This window comes from Eptatretus burgeri, chromosome 1 (genome assembly GCF_056783735.1).
Source record: "Eptatretus burgeri isolate ZD-2024b chromosome 1, Ebu_testis_v1, whole genome shotgun sequence".
NCBI lineage: Eukaryota > Metazoa > Chordata > Myxini > Myxiniformes > Myxinidae > Eptatretus > Eptatretus burgeri.
The window spans coordinates 37,907,115-37,919,537 of NC_140961.1; the positions used below are offsets into that span (position 1 = coordinate 37,907,115).

Below are 12,423 nucleotides of genomic sequence, written 5' to 3' on the forward strand. Positions count from 1 at the left end.
CACCCTCTCCTCTTTCTGTGCTTTGCCCCCCTCCACAACCCCCCCCCCCAGATTTATGCAGGGTGCACATTGTCAACCATCAACCCCATTCCCCATTCTGGTGAAACGACCAAAATCCAGAATTGCTGCTCACCTGCACTCATTTGTTCCTCTCTTCTCCCACCTGTGGAATCAACTTTCACATTCTATTCAATCTCATTCTTCCCTACAAGTCTTCAAGACAGTGGTTCACCAGCATCTCAGATCATCTCCCATCCTAAGCCATGATCTTTTCCACTCCCATTAAACCCTCCCCCACCCCCCCCACTCTAGCTAACCAAAGCCCTCCCAAGTTTCTACTTCTTCCTTCTTGAGAGCTTGCTTCTCTATGCATGTTGTCCACTCTGTGCGTCTTACCTTACCCCATTGTTTGTCCAAGTCGCCCTTTATTTTGTCCTTCAACCCTGCTGTTGGTGTTTTCCCCCCTCCCTCTATTGTTCCTTTTGGTCTGTTGCACCCTTATCTTTTCAGTGTACTAGCTCTTCCATGAGCCTTGATCTTATTAAAAAAAAAAATATATATATATATATATATATATATATAAACTGACAAGTACGTATCAGGAATTTGCTGATGAGATCAAATTTATCTTTCAGAAATGCTCCATCATAGAAAAACTGTCCGGCTATTTAACACACTTGAACAGATCGGTGGGAAAAGAAAAAATGAAAGAACTTGACAACAGCGGTGAAAGTGCATCACCACCCCAGAAATGCATTGCAAACTTAGACCGAGCAGAATATCCATGATGTTGGCATGCTCATTGTTCGCTGCTCCTTTTAAAGATGGTTGTGAATAAAACTGAATCGTGAACCAGAGCTCGGTTGAAGGGCCTGACAAAGTCCAGGAGTTATGGATTAACTAGAACGACAACCTTCGACGTCACGACGTCGCCAGTATGCCTCCGCCCACATTATTACATCATTAGACCTACTTGTACCAAGTTTGATTTAAATCTCTGAACTCAGATTTAAAATATTAAATAATTCTGGCTGCCAGACCATGCATCCGATCAGGTTGAAATTTAAAACATATATTCCACATGTCTACTAGATCATAACTGTGATGTTTCACATCGATTGATGAAGCGGTTCAAGAGAGATTATTTTTTGAAAGAATTTCGCTCAAACCAATATGGCTGCCAGACAAAATGACCACTTAATTATTCGTGAACACCCTCATAGCCCCAAGGCTTGGGGAACATGTAAGTGAAGTTTCCTCTCGATATGTCAAGCCGTTCTGGAGAAGAATGTTTAAAAATGTACATTCTTCAAAAAAATCATCGCTGCCAAACCATGTGACCTATGACGTCATAGGTGGAGAACTTTTTGTTCCTCATGGATAGGCGATCATGCCTGTAATATTTCACCTCGATCTGTTCAGCTGTTACAGAGAAGATTTTTGAAGGTTTTATGTTGAAAACAATATGGCTGCAAAACCATGTGAATGATGACACCATCAATTTTTTTGCCAATTCCAATTTAGCCCAAGATGACCCTCAAAAATTTTCATACTGATTGGATAAAGCATTTGACGTATGCAATGATGTCATAATGAAGCCATGTGACCGATGACGGTATGACATCATCAAAAAAAAATCACACTTGTTTCCCATGGGGAATACTTCACATGTGCCAAGTTTCGATTTTTTTCCATGGAGCGGTTTCAGAGATATAAAGATGCAAAGTTTTTCTTTTTTTTCCAAAATGGCTGCCACACCACATGGCTTATGATGTCATAGTTATCACAAAAACATTCGACACGAGTCGTCTCATCTATGATGAAAATTTCATGAAATTTCTTTGGTGGAAAAAAAAAACCCCATGCCGCCCCGCTTTGATGCAACCCCGCTTTGATCGGACACCTGACCCACGACGTCCTCTTTATCAAATCAAATTCACAATGGGTGGCCGATCACGTCTTTGGAGTTGCATGTTGATCAGAAAAGGTTTTTTGTCTAACATGGCTGCGAGACCATGTGACTGATGATGTTGAAATTTTCAACAAATATTCCCCATGCCGAGTCAATCGTATTAAAAAATATATTTCTCTGAAACCGCTTAGCCTTTTGATGGGAGAATTGCAATGATGATCCACCACTGTTGCTGCAAATATTTTATTTAACAACGACCTCATCACTTATATGATGTGGTAGCCATGTTGGTTAAAAAAAATAATTAAACGATTATTTATCTGAAACCATTTAACCTATCAATCCGATACTTTGCAGTAATGATTCACTGTGCTTGCCGCATACATTTGACTTTAAAATGACATCATCAGTCACGTGGCGTGGCAGCCACATTTGCTTCAAGGAAAATATTTTTAAAATTAATTTTGGAAACTGCGATAGTGATCGATGCAAAACTTTGCACTTGTGATCCACTGTCCTTGCTCCATATAACGCAACATGTTTCACATTGATCTGTTCAGCGGTTTTGGAGAAACAGGTATTTTTATTTTCAGTTTTCAAACTAACATGGCAACCAAACCACATGACCTATGGCATTGAAAATTTGGACTCTACCCGCTATTTGATAGAGGATTACGTGTGTGAAGTTTCATTTTGATCGGATAAGGTTAATTTTTCTATCCAATATGCCTGCCACACCATGTGACCTATGACGTCATCATCATTTCCACACAATATGCAGTTTTATTGTTCGATGATGCTTGGTAAAGTTTGCTTCAATCGGATAAGCGGTTCCAGAGAAAACATTTAAAGGTCCCCTGACATGCAAAATAAACTTGTTTTATATATATATATATATATATATATATATATATATATATATATATATATATATATATATATATATATATATATATATATATATATATATATATATATATATTAACTTGACCTTCCTAGTGAAGAAATCACCCATGTTTTTTTTTAATGAAAAATGGGATAATTGGAGCAATATTTTGATCATTTTTGGAGCTATTCACAACTTGCTATGCCCCGCCCCTAAAAAAAATGGACTTCAGCGAATCGCAGCGTGACGTCACATACAGTAACTCGTACAGAGTGGATTGACTCGAGATCTCTAGAGTCGAAACGAGTGTTTCTCAACCTTTTTACCCTTGTGGAACCCATGAAATAGTTTTCATGTCTCAGGAACCCCCTGCATAAAAATTATTATATACTGTTACGGATGTGGAAATTCGCAGACCACCATAAAGGACCTCAGATCAGTTATGACGATAAGTATATGTGTAGTTAGATTTCCCCACCGTTGTTTCGAGGTAATTTCCGTGTTCACAGGGCTGCGATCCTTTGAGATGGCCGTTTTTCTTTTGCTGTCGTTATTTTGGACCAATCATCCCCGAACAACCAAATCGCCACCACTAACACCCTTCCCAAACCACCACAGCAAACTCCCACCACCTTCGCCTTTCTACCGAACGTCGTGCCATGGGTTGTGAATGGGATCCTTTCAAAGAAGAAATCGGATCAGGAATCATTCACGCTCACTTTTCATCCATCCAATGGCTGAGCATCAGGTGGTGTAGCCCCGCCTCCAAACCCGCTGTGATCCACAAATTTACATATGCACTCCTCCCCTGGCCTATATAAGTGCGAGCACAACGCAGCTCGAAGCAGTGTCGGTGGGGCAAAGTCGGGAGACGGAGCTCGAAGCAGACAGGGAAAGGCAGACGGGGGCCGATCGACGGAGAGAAAGGAGCTCGGAGCTCAGGTCGAAGTTGAGGGGCGAGGAGGGAGAGTTGCTGAGTGGAGCAGGGACGCGGAGGAGGGCTCAGAGGCGAACCAGAGGGCTGAGTGGGGACCGCCGCCGGAGAAGGGGCGTAGTGGAGGCCACAGCCAGGAGGAGTTCGCCAGAGCCAGTGCGGTCCAGAGTGTCAACTCGTTGAATGGAGCGTCAGCAATTCCCCTCTCCCTTACAGAGCTCCGCAATAAGAAAATGCCCGTAACCCCGTCCGTTCCCCTCCCCAACCGATGCCGACGGTGAAACACGTGCCTGCGCGGAGAACGCGGGAGAGCTCACCGGCCATGCCAGGGGCACGAAGCCAGGCGCAGCTACGCTGACCGCGGCTTGCCCAGGATCGCACCACAAGGGCGCGGGTAAGACCGTTCGGTCTCGTGGACCTGGCCGCTCATCCAGGTTCCAGGTACATTTGGTCCATGGACCTGTCTGCCACCCTTGTCTTGGAGGGTGGCTTTTCTTTGGTTTTGTGTAAATGCATGTGGTGGCGCCGTCTTACAAGTAGAATTGTCTCAGTGTGCGTGTGAAATAAAGACACTTTATTCGGTTGTAACTCTGCCTTTGCTTGATTTCACTGTGTACGTGCATGATTTACTGTATGGCTGTAAATACGTGCCTTGTCTGAGTGTGAAATAAATGTGCTTGTTGAACTGTTCCCCGTTTTGTTGCGTCCTTCCCCTTGTTTGAAAGTTCCATCTTGCATCACGGAAGGAATTGGTAGAAGGGTGTAACCACCCAGTAAATAGAATCACATCCATCGGGGTCGGCGATAACACCGCTCGGTTATCACTGAAGCACGGAACGGACCGCTTAAGCGGTTCGTGTCCGAGGCCGGCCAGCGGCGAGGTACGATCGACCGGTCAACTACTCGCGCAGGTACTTAGGTAGGTCGAGTTTGGCGAACAACTCTATCCTGCGCGGGTGGCCGATTGGCACGATTGTGGTGTGGTCGAAAGGCCCACCGTGACTAGCTCCTGGCGGTAGTTCCAAGGAGGGTCACGACTGAATTGTCCGTTCCGGTGGGCGACGCGGTGGCGATTTGAGTTACGTGGCCGATCGCACGCCAGGCGGACCGAAATTCGTAACAATACCATTACTAATATCTATCTCTTTTTAATTTTTTTATCGTAGTTCACGTGGTAAATATAATATATTTTTTTCGGATACCTGGTTTGAGGAAAAAAAATGACCCCCTTTTTGTCAAATTTATTGGCAATGAAAAAAAATACCCCCGAGCAGGAGTGCCAGTCATCTCCACCAGAGGTCGAAAGTAAGTAAAGGCCCAGTCACACCTTGATGTTTTAGCCAGCTTATGTCGATTTTTGAAAAATTTGTCTAAAACGCTGACACACGTCGAATACGTTATGGGTAAGTTTTGGAAACATTGAGAGCACGCTGAAAAACACTGCCATACGTCGTAGTACGCTGGCTTTCATCGTTGTACTTTGCGGTTGTCCTCAAATTTTAGCATGCTTGAAATTTTACGACTTATGCCAGCGTATGACTCACAAGTTCCGCGACGCTGGCCATAAGTTGTAGGCATGTTATGCGATCGTTGACACACGTTAATTGTAACTTAATCATAAGTCGAAACACGTCGAGGTAATGTTTAGCGTACCCGAAACTTATTTCTAACCTATGAGTAACGTGTTGTCGGCACGTTACGCGATCGTTGACACACGTCGACACACGTTACTTGTAAGGTACTCATAAGTCGAAACACGTCAATGTAATGGTTAGCGTCAGTATTCCAGACTCCCTGGTTTTTTTTTTTTGGTTTTTTTTCTTTGGTATGACGGTCATGTTGACACTTCGATTTCTAGTGCGGTTATGATTTAAATTGTTGAGCAGCAGCCTATTAGTTATATTATATTATAACCGCACTATAAATCGAAGTGCCAACATCACAGTCATACCGATGAAAAAAAACAAAAAAACAGGGAGTCTGGAACAATGACGCTAACCATTACGTTGGCGCGTTTCGACTTATGAGTAACTTTCAAGTAACTTTTGTCGACGTGTGCCAACGGTCGCATATCGTGTGTACAACTTATTCCCATCGCATGCGGAACGTGTGAGGCATACGGCAAGTAAGTCGTAAAATGTTTAACACGTTTAAAAGTACAAGACGTATTCCACTTACTACGACGTATGATAGCGTACTTTAGCGTTCTATTCACGTATACCAAACTTACCCATACCGTATTCGACGTGCGCCAGCGTTTTCGACGCATTTTTCAGAGGTCGGCATACGCGGGCAAGATTGCCAAGGTGTGACTGTGATGTTGACACTTCCATTTCTCCGGCTGTTTTGATTTGAATCATTGTGCGGCAGCCTTTTAATAGGCTATGCCATGTGATCGTCGGCGATACGTGCAGCGCGCTATGCATAAGTAAGACTATCGTTGGGCATAGGTTGTGAATGCCGACAACAGGCTAAGCATTCGTTGGTATAAGTTATCTATAAGACAACGAAACGTTCTGTGTCCGTTACTAATATGTAATGCATACAACCAACTCGTTATGAATACGTCAGAATCTTAAAAAAAAAAAAAAATCAAAAGTTCAGCGCAAGCCAGCGTTTTACATACATTTTGATACGTTGCCATTGCTGGCTAAAACGTCAAGGTGTGACTGGGCCTTAACTCTGTGCCAGACTGGAATACGGGCAGTTTATAAAGTACGTACGCTCTACTTCCGGGTTTCAAAACCACCCACCCCCCTCTGTATGTAGGTAGTGACTACCCACCCACCCCCATATGCGTCTCATATCACATCACAATACTTGAACGTTACAACGAACTGTAGATTTATCTCAAATGCATCAGTAATTATTAACTATGGTAATACAGTAATATGGAACAATTATTGACGTCTATGGATTCAACATCACGTCGAAAATGTTCCTGTGAACCGGGATATTTCTCCCCCTCGCGATGACGACAGGCTCACCTTCATCTTCTGAAACGCTTTCATGTAGTCCGACACCACTTTCATAAAGTATGTATGCAGCAATTGTACCACCCACCCACCCACCCCTGTACGCAGCCCGTACGCGGGCTTTGAACCACCCACCCCCCTCATACATCGCTAATCGCTTGCAAAGCCAGCAGTTCCTTATGAACCGATGTTTATAAGCCATGACGATGCAGTCCCTAGCGGTGTAATTTACCATTTTCTTTTAATATCACAGCACGTCATTTATGAAAATAAAAGTACAAATTGACATTCAAGACAATGTTAATGTCATAAATGAAAGTAAGTGTGCATATAAACTTGTGTTCCATTGTTTTAGTTAAATCTGACAAAAGCTTCAAATGTAGTATTTGTCTCAGAGCGTTCCGGTTCTTAATTTAATACTTTTATTTTTGTATGTACTTTATGAACGGCCCATACGGGGAATCAGAGCGAAGTTTGAAGGGCTATAAAATCGGAACGAGAGCAAATTTCAAAAAAATGGCTCGTGTTGTTCTAGATAATAGTCCGTAGTATCTGAATCACTAATAACATTTGATCTCTCTTGATAAATGAGGGAGGAGATACGATTTGAAATCGACGATTTTCGCAACTTTGACAGCCTCGTGACGTTGACCTCGAAAGTTAAATCGTTGTGCATGTCTCATCGACCTCTATCCATTCCACGATTGGTTATTTGTCTCCACTCGGTTTGATTGTGGACGGACGTACGTACGGGCGGACAGACTTCGAGACTTATTATTCGGTCATCTCTACTGAGATGACAGAGATGACCTAAAAAAAAAACATACCGCTCGTTTATGAGACCTCAGACCAAGGTTTTAATTCACAAAAAAAAAACTTTTTTAAATCAAAAAAAAAAAAAACACCTCATGTAACTTGATAAACAAAACTTAAATAAAGCTGAAGTAATAAATGTGAACAGAACACAGAGAGACAGAGAGACAGAGAGACAGAGAGACAGAGAGACAGAGAGACAGAGAGACAGAGAGACAGAGAGACAGAGAGACAGAGAGACAGAGAGACAGAGAGACAGAGAGACAGAGAGACAGAGAGACAGAGAGACAGAGAGACAGAGAGACAGAGAGACAGAGAGACAGAGAGACAGAGAGACAGAGAGACAGAGAGACAGAGAGACAGAGAGACAGAGAGACAGAGAGACAGAGAGACAGAGAGACAGAGAGACAGAGAGACAGAGAGACAGAGAGACAGAGAGACAGAGAGACAGAGAGACAGAGAGACAGAGAGACAGAGAGACAGAGAGACAGAGAGACAGAGAGACAGAGAGACAGAGAGACAGAGAGACAGAGAGACAGAGAGACAGAGAGAGAGAGAGAGAGAGAGAGAGAGAGAGAGAGAGAGAGAGAGAGAGAGAGAGAGAGAGAGATAGAGAGAGAGAGAGAGAGAGAGAGAGAGAGAGAGAGAGAGAGAGAGAGAGACAGAGAGAGAGAGAGAGAGAGAGAGAGAGAGAGAGAGAGAGAGAGAGAGAGAGAGAGAGAGAGAGAGAGAGAGAGAGAGAGACTTCACGACTTCGCGCGAGGAAGCACAGAGAAGATAGATGGACACCGTGCATGCGTCCCGTACTTGAGTCAGTGACTCAATGATACACGAATCCGCCGCGTACAGGACGTCCACTAACCAGTGACGGTGGTTTCACACTGGTGCCATATCAACATCGTTAAATACATTCCCTATGATTGTTATAATTGTAAATAATATAAGAGGTTGAAGCCTCTATTATAATAACCAAGGAGTTTCCAACAATATGCTGTACGTGAATAGTAAAATTACGAATATTAAATCAAACAAAAACTACTCAAAAATACGTTAGCCTATTTATTAGTTTCTCGCAGAACCCCGAGCGACCTCTTGCGGAACCCTCGGGTTCCGGGGAACCCCGGTTGAGAAACACTGGTCTAGACTAGTCCGATAAATCCGTCGTCCGTCCGACTAGGCCGATAAATCTGTCGTCCGTCCGACTAGGCCGATAAATCTGTCGTCCATCCGACGAGGCCGATAAATCCGTCATCCGTCTCACTAGGCCGATAAGTCTGATGTGATAAATCTGATAAATCTTTTATTTATTATTCTCTTTTTTTCATTGTTTTCTACTGGTGCTACATGACGACAGTAGGAATAAAATAAATAAAAATGCAACAAAACGTCAGATTTATCGGACTACTCGAGACAATTGTGTCACAAGGTGTGTTCTGCACACAAGTTTTCATCGTATCCGGACAGCGAGATTGCTTCGTTTTATGCGCAGAGTGATACGGCCGATGACGTGGGCTGGCCTTGTTTGTGATTAATTCGCCACGGAGAAACACGTCCGCTGCGCTGCGCTGTTCACGTCACCTCACTGAAATATTTCTGATATCGAGCAGTATGCAAGTCGAATTGACATTATTTAATTACGAATAGGATTTAGTCTAACCAGTTGTTATTTCCGAGTCTTCCATCGATGTCCTCCCGATCATCATGAACTCCGGGAATTTCATCGCCATTTTTCTCTGCTTGTCCTGCTTCGGGCTCGAACTGGTAAGGCCGTACTTCATTTCCAGCTGCCTGAACTTCACATCCCGCGACTATGTTATCCCACAATTCTCCATGTGATTCAGACCAAAATCCTTCATTTCTCTCGCACTCACTGTCGCTACTAGACAAATCAAAGTCCATGCCAGCCATTATTCAAAACCAAATGTTCGATTTTTTTTAAAGCAGAAATGAACGAAGTGATTGAGTCGACCAATCAAATGTGGAAACACAGCAAGCCAATAGAATCACGTAGATCACCAACCCGAGTAATTAACGTGCAGCCTTTGCCATACTGTACGTGACGTCATGTGGGTTACGCCCCCTTCAGGAGAATTTTTAGGGGCGTTCCCGAAGACGTTTGTTTTTTTAATTTTACAGAATGAGTATTGTGAAAAAAACATTGTCAGATCTGAAATCACGATGAAAAACTCCTCTAGGACATATATAAATGAAATTTGTGTACTTTGGCATGTCCAGGGACCTTTAATATTTTACTTCCATCCAATATGGCTGCCGAACCACATGACATCAATGATTCTTTGTCACCTTAGTTTCCCAAACGCATGGTGTATAGATGTGTTAAGTTTTCCCCTCAATCTGTCCAGCTGTTCTCGAGAAGATTTTTGAAGGTTTTCGGGTCAATCCAATATGGCTGCCAGACCATGTGACCTATGACATCATCGTTATCAAACTTTATTCCACATGGCGAGTCAATCATTTATGTGCAGTTTCACTTCAAACTTTAAAGCGGTTGTGGAGAATATTTCCCTCCCCCCCTTTTTTATTAAAATCAAAAACAATATGGCTGCCAAACCACATGACCGATGTCATAAAATATTTTTTCTGTTGACAAATCTATCCTTAGATGAACCTCACAAATTTTCATACTGATCGAATGCAGCGTTCTACTTGTCGAAGTTTGGGATACCATTTCACCGATGATGTCATAGTCAAATCACTCTTATTCCCCCATGCAGAGTAGTTGCCAGATGCCAAGTTTCAATTTTTTCCATGGTGCGGTTTAGGAAATGCAGAGGTTCAAAGTTTTTCTGTTTTTTCAACATGGCTGACATACCATGTGACCTATGACGTCATAAATTGTCATTAAAAATTCTTCTGCACGAGTCGTCGCATCTATGGTGAAAATTTTATATCAATCGGATAAGCGGTTGCAGAGAAAACAGAGAAAATTTGCATGTACGTATGTACAGACGGACAACCCGAAAACATAATGCTACCGGCGACTTCGTCACCGGTGGCATAAAAATGAGATTTGGTCTGCTCTATCCTGTTTGTTGCAAACTTTTTGTCGTACTCCAATCAATTCTTCATCTAGGCTGTGGGTTTTCTTTTTCCTTTGAACTTCTGGGTGGGCCAAAATCTCCTTTACAGAGCAAACATAACTGGTTATTTGAATAAAAATTTCAGGCAGAGATGCTACAAATCAACCCGATTTGCCACGTTTTTATCTCGGTGACATCTCAGATGTACAATTATTTGATTGTTAATAAACATGGTAATCTCGGAAAGCATGTGTGCATTCTATACAAGTTTCAGTGGGCAAGCGAAACAATTATACTAACAAAAATCACAAGTCATATGGCTTCTTGCTAGTAATGGAGTGGATGTGGCTTGGCAACAATAGAACAGCCTGTAAAGCACATTTAGCTGGGTGAGTGGTAGTGGGGAACACAGGGAGCATGCGCCCCAGGGTAATATTTTAATTTTGGATCCTGTTCCTAGGCTCCTTCTGGTACTCTTATATACAGTACCTTGGTCTGTATATATTGTAAATATTAAGAAGCAACTCTGAATTTAAGTTAAAGGGTTGACACAACAGTGCTAAACCATATATTCAACAATGATTTCAATCAGTTTACTTCACCAGATTGGAAATGTCAAAACAGTGAGACAGACTTTAATTCTTCTTATCAGCAAACAGAGCTGACACAGTTTCGAAGAACATGGAGGAGGAGAAGTGCTTTTCAATGTAGGGGATGTAAGATTGCCAAGTAATTGACCCAAAGTAAATTCTGGTCATTTGTGGTTTTAGGGTAGTGAAGTCAAGCAAACTAGCAGACTTTGGGGGAACGTGCTTGTACAGCCCTCATAGTCGATGCTAATAATGCAAAACAGTGCATCATACTCCATTGACATCGTGTACAGAACTGAGTAATACAGCTAAGTATGAAAGTAATGCTAATCTTCACTGTTAAGACAGCGTGTGAGATCCAGTTACGTGTGAAAGTATCCATCCAGGAGCTTTTTGCAGGTCTGTAAAACTGTGCTAAATTCCTGCCTAAATTTAGAGTTGTTGCCATTCTCTCAGCTTCTTCCCATAATTCATCCTCCTTTGCTTCAGAGCAATGGGCTAATTCACTTCAGCTATCGCAAGTTTAACGCAGCAGAAAGATCAACACCTGTGGTATGTCATGTCTGAAAGCTTGCGAGCTATTCCAAACATGCTATCAAAGGCTAAGGCAAAGCAAGAACTGGCATGTATCAGTTGGAAACGACGAACAAACAGCTTTATTGGCCCTTTTGGCATCATTTCCTTGCAATATTTGCTCCAATGTTAAAACAATGGTAAGTGTAATGTTCTTCATTACCTTTATTTCGTGGTATCTGCAAGCCTAGCGAATATCCACGAGGTGTTGTCGCTCTCTGGTGCCTTGTCAGGATGGGCTTCTTTCTGCAACACACAAAGGTCTTGTTAGCTTTGTTTGCAGACACGAACACATACAATCTCTCCAGGAGACCAAAGCACTCTGCTGTTGGTTTCATAGAGTTCAAAAAGTCAACAACTATGAGGTTAGGGCACAATGTGCTCTACTATCGTGTACATGTACCAAGCTTATGGTGCTACAAGCCTTGCTCTCTTCTCAATGCCAAGTACTCGACTCTACTCATAACATGCATCACAGTGACACTGATGTGTACAGTTTTCCAAGAACAAGTTCGTACCATTCAAAGTATTCTTGCCATACTGTGTTGGACACAGTGCACCAAGACTGGTTGTATGTATGCAACGTGGTGACATATTGTGAAGGACATGTACGTTTATCCAGACTCAGTGGTGTCATGGTTTGCATGTCTGTTCTGGGTCTGAGAGGTCGGCGGTTCGAACCCGGGCCGAGTCATACCA

The 12,423-nt window shown here is 42.7% G+C and overlaps 2 protein-coding genes across 10 annotated transcripts in view; one reads left to right on the forward strand and one right to left on the reverse strand.

Moving 5' to 3' along the window:
• The window catches only part of ARL13B (ARF like GTPase 13B), a 116,147-nt gene that overhangs the window by 87,209 nt on the left and 16,515 nt on the right, over nucleotides 1-12,423 (forward strand). The gene's annotated exons all lie outside the window — the stretch shown is intronic.
• The window catches only part of LOC147034273 (syntaxin-11-like), a 110,573-nt gene that overhangs the window by 25,343 nt on the left and 72,807 nt on the right, over nucleotides 1-12,423 (reverse strand). For all 7 annotated transcript variants that reach the window (XM_085879890.1, XM_085879907.1, XM_085879874.1 and 4 more), the window contains one exon: nucleotides 11,888-11,970. The gene's annotated coding sequence lies outside the window, so the exon portion shown is untranslated. The remainder of the gene's footprint in view (nucleotides 1-11,887; nucleotides 11,971-12,423) is intronic.